This window comes from Gekko japonicus, unplaced genomic scaffold (assembly GCF_001447785.1).
Source record: "Gekko japonicus isolate JY-2015 unplaced genomic scaffold, Gekko_japonicus_V1.1 scaffold1775, whole genome shotgun sequence".
NCBI lineage: Eukaryota > Metazoa > Chordata > Lepidosauria > Squamata > Gekkonidae > Gekko > Gekko japonicus.
Genome location: NW_015165872.1, coordinates 228,495 through 233,393, shown reverse-complemented (window position 1 = coordinate 233,393; position 4,899 = coordinate 228,495).

The following is a 4,899-nucleotide window of genomic DNA, read 5'->3' as shown; positions in this document are numbered from 1 at the left end:
CCCATTCAAAGCCGCATGGCCGCATTTTGACCCGCGGCTTCACCCAATTTCCCCCGCGGTTTCGTGATCCTGTTTTTTGAGGATCACGAAACCGCGGGGGAAATCGGGCGAAGCCACGGGTCAAAGTGTGACCGCGCGGTTTCGAGTGGGAAATTGACCAATCGAAGCGGGGCAAAGGGAGGTGCAACCGTGGCACAGCTCTTGTGTGAAATAGGTCATAGAGTTGGAAAGGGGCATACAGACCATGTAGTCCAACTCCCTGCCCAGTGCAGGACCAGCCTAAAGCATCCCTGACAAATATTCATCCAGCCTCTTCTTGAAAGCTGGCAGTGAAGGGGAGCAGCTGACTCCACCTTTGAACCACTCTGACTGTGAAAAAGTTTTCCTAATATCCAGCCAATACCTTTCTGCATGTAATATAAACCTGTTGCATTACATTCTCACACATTGCATATCACAGTGCTTTAGGGTTGCCAAGTGGCACCTATCTTGCTGGCGGTGGACTCCCGTGCGGATCCTGGCGCGTACAGTTTTTCCTTGTATGGCCGTGGCCCCGCCCCCAGCATGCCCGGCATCATAACATCACTTCCCTGTGATGTGCACGCTGGGGCGGGGTCCCCCCCGGGGCCCGATTCCCCGGCGTCAGAGAATGGGCCTCTTGGGCGGGGGGTTTTCCGCCCCCCAGGGGGACTTGGCAGCTCTACAGTGCTTCACAGTTTCATATTTACATCTCATTAATATACAAAACAATCTTACAAAGCAGAAAAAATATGATCAAAGACAACCCAGAGTTCAATCACACTGAACTAAAAGTAAAGTCTTCTATCAGAACTGCTGCTTACAAAGAAACCCTTCATCAGAGCTATATTTATATGTGCTAGAACCCCTACTTAGGTGTATCTTAGGATTTCTTCCTTAGTCTGCTCTTTGGATTTCTATCTGTTCCAAACTTGATGCGCAGAAGCCATATGTCAACAAGCCTTTCTTAGGAGTCGACTTTACCCTCACAAATCTTTCTAGATGCTGTAATTTTATCCATCAGGATTATACATAATATTTATGAATCCATACATCCATGTCAGGTAGGCACGGTTGCTTCCAAGCCTGTGCCAACATTTGCCTAGCAACAGCCAACAGATTTTTAAAGGCATAAAGGTAAGGTTTCCCTTGCTTGAAAGCTAGTTGAATCCAACTCTAGGGGGTGGTACTCATCTCTGTTTCCAAGCCGAAGAGCCAGCACTGTCCAAAGATGTTTCCGTGGTCATGTGGCTGGCATGACTAAATACCAAGGCACACGGAACGCTGTTACCTTCCCACCGAAGCGGTACCTATTTATCTACTTGCAATTTCTTGCTTTCAAACTACTAGGTTGGCAGGAGCTGGAGCCAGAGACAGGAGCTCATTCCGTCACACGGCACTCGGGTCTCGAACTGCCAAACTACAGACCTTCTGGTCTGCAGCTCAGCGTCTTACCCTTTCAGATTCAGTACCAGCGTGTAGTATTTCTGAATTAAAAATCTAGTTTCTTGACGGCTCGAGAGTTTTGATTTTTTAGGAAACGTCACCTGTGAAATCTCTCATAAATAATCCACTCTCAAATACTGACACTGTAGATGGAAGCCCCTTCGTTTAGCCCCCCAAGCAGTCCTTACTGCTACACCCACTATTTCCACCCTATCCTATTTTTATCTTTGGGCTGGCAAATGAGGATTCCGTTGGCATGCCCCAAGGGCAAGATTTGTCTGATAATGTCTTTAAGGTGCCAATCTCTAAAACGGGTTATAGCAAGCAAAACAAGCCAAGAGGAAAGACAGGGGAGGGAGGGGAGGGATTGGTAGATAAAGCAACTCTGTCGTAAAAGGATATTTTGAACACAACACAGAGAAAAGATAAATTCAACTCCAACGAACAACAGTATTTAGTTAATGAGAAATAAAACCAAACACACCTTCTTTTAGAAGAAGTAGCTTTGTAGCAGCAGTGAACCCAATCAGCAAGTAAAGAACTGCCTGGTGTCCGTCCTTTTATACTTTTCCACACGCCTTCACCAAAGGAAGTGAAGCATCTTCATCACACACAAAAAATCCCACTATCTACTACACAAGGCATTACTCTAAAGAATGTGCCATCTTCTGCGCAGGATCCTTGACCAGGGGCATATTGTCGAATAAAAATTAAGCAATCTGATGCATTACTAAGCCCGTGATCTGAAAATAACAAAGTGATTCTCTTATCTGACCAGGAGGCACTTAGAACATTACTTTAATAATAGGTCTGCTTATGTTGAGAACCTCGGATTGGCTCATGAAAATGCAGGAACTGAAAACCAGCCTTCTGTTTCCAAGAACTGCTGGATTCATCATCATTTGCTCTGTTCATGTGAATTCCATGGAGTGATAATTTGGTTATTTTTTTTCCAAATTATTACAATGCCTATTATGTTTACAGCGGAATGTAGCTGCCCCCTGGAAGAAAGATCTAATTGGCAATCGAGACTCAAGGAACCTTTAAGTCACAGTCACAATGATCAAAGTTAGTTCAGGCTAAAAACAAAGTTGGTATGTTGGGAATGAGGACGTGTGGAATTCAGCGCTCCAGGAAGTGATGGTGGCTACAAGCATAAGAACATAAGAGATGCCAATGTTGGATCAGGCCAAAGGCCCATCCAGTCCAACACTCTGTATCACACAGTGGCCAGAAATACCAGTGCAGACAGCTTCAAGAGGAGACTGGATAAGCTTATGGAGCAGAGGTCCATGAGTGGCTCTTAGCCACAAGGTATAGATGGATCACTCTGTCTGGGGCAGTGATGTTCTGTCTTCTTGGTACTTGGGGGGCCACAGCGGGAGGGTTTCTGGAGTCCTGGCCCTGTTAGTGGACTTTCTGTGGCCCCTGGGTTTTGGCCACTGTGTAACACAGAGCGTTGGCATGGATGGGCCATTGGCCTGATCCAACATGGTTTCTCTTATGTTCCGAGTGGATTTATTTATTTAGATTTTTATCCCACCCCTTCCTCAGCAATCAAGGTTCGGGGTGGTTAACAACATAAATGCAAAATAAAAATAAAAACTCAAATATTTTATAAAACAATTTAATACACTGGCACTCTAGCATGACAATCAGAAAAACTGATAGTAGGTCCAGTAAGATGGCCTCACTGGAATGCCTGAAGGAAAAATTCCATCTTACGGGCTCTGAGGAACCTAGACAGGTTTTGCCGGGAATGAGTCTCTTCAGATAGAGCATTTCACCAGGTTGGGGCCACGAATGAAAAGGTCCCTTTTCTGGTTGAAATTAAATTAAATACTTGAGGGCCAGGCACCATCAGAAGTCTATGTGAAGTGGAACACAAGCACTGCAGGGAGCATAATAGGAGAGAAGGTCCTTAAGGTATGACAGTCACAGACTGTTGTTGTTCAGTCGCACAGTCGAGTCCAACTCTTCGCGACCCCATGGAACAGATCACGCCAGGCATTCACAGGCTGTGTAGGGCTTTAAAAGTCTTTCCTGGGATCTTTTTGCTGTGCACACTTTGCTCATGGCATGATGACGTCATGCAGAAGTGACATCATCGCATTGCCAATGTCAGGGGGTGACAGTCGTTTTTGGCCAAAACGCTATGGTTTGCCCAAAAACTAGAGTGTCACCCCAATGTTGGCAACATGATGACATCACTTCCAGGTGATGTCATTGTGTCAGGGTTGTTGCGTGGTGACGTCCCTGTTTGGGGGTGGGATTTCCCCCACCAGACAGCTGGCCAGTGGTGGATCAGAGCCCCCAAAAGTGGGGGAACCTCCCCTGGGAACTGGGGGCTGGGAACCTTAATGCAAAGCAAAGTCTCTTTCACTGAGCCATAGCCCTGCCCCATGTCTGTACACCATGGAGACCTCTAAAATTGCATGCAGGACCACGTATGCTAGATAGGGGTTGTTGTTGTCGTTCAGTCGCCCAATCGAGTCCGACTTTTCACGACCCCATGGACCAGATCACGCCAGGCCTTCCGGTCTTCTGCCATCCTCAGAAGTTTGCTCAACTTCATGTTCGTTGCATCTATGACACTGTCTAACCATCTCCTCCTTTGCCGTCCCCGTCTTCTTTGACCTTCAATCTTTCCCAGCATTAGGGTCTTCTCCAGTGAGTGCTCCCTTCTCATTGGGTGGCCCTCCTCAAAGCCCAGCCTAGAAAACCTCATTTATGTATGTCATTTATAGCACACCTCTCTCGAAGATTCTGCGTTTTAATAGTAGTCAGCCAAATCTGAGGATAGCCAGTAATTTTAATTATAGATCAAATAGTGTTCCCTCTAAGCTGAGTTAGTCTGAGCTAGCTCACAGTTTTTTAGCCTCCGGTTCACACATTTTTGTCTTAGCTCAGGAAAGATGGCTTCAGAGCAAACTAATTTATGCAGCAACCAAATCTCTCAATCACAACTTTAATGCCAGTAGGTCACAGTCCCCAGCAATTTGGAAGCCAGTTTGGTGTAGTGGTTAAGTGCACAGACTCTAACCTGGGAGAATCGGGTTTGATTCCCCACTCCTCCACTTGCAGCTGCTGGATGACCTTGGGCAAGCCATAGTTCTGATAAGAGCTGTTCTTGAAAAGAGCAGTTTCTGTCAAGAGCTCTCTCAGCCCCACCCACCTCACAGGGTGTCTGTAGTGGGGAGGGGGAGGGAAAGGAGTTTGTAAGCCGCTCTGAGACTCCGAGTGAAGGGCAGGGTATAAATCCAATTTCTTCTCTTCTTTGTCCAAGTAACTCAGTGAATCATTTCGTACAGTGCTACCCTATCGTCCGTGTAGAAAAGCCCTCTTGAATAATTCATTTTTTCATTGTTCGAGGAAAGCCAGGAGTTTCATGAGCCTCATATGCTTATGTTGTCTGAATACACACACACACACACA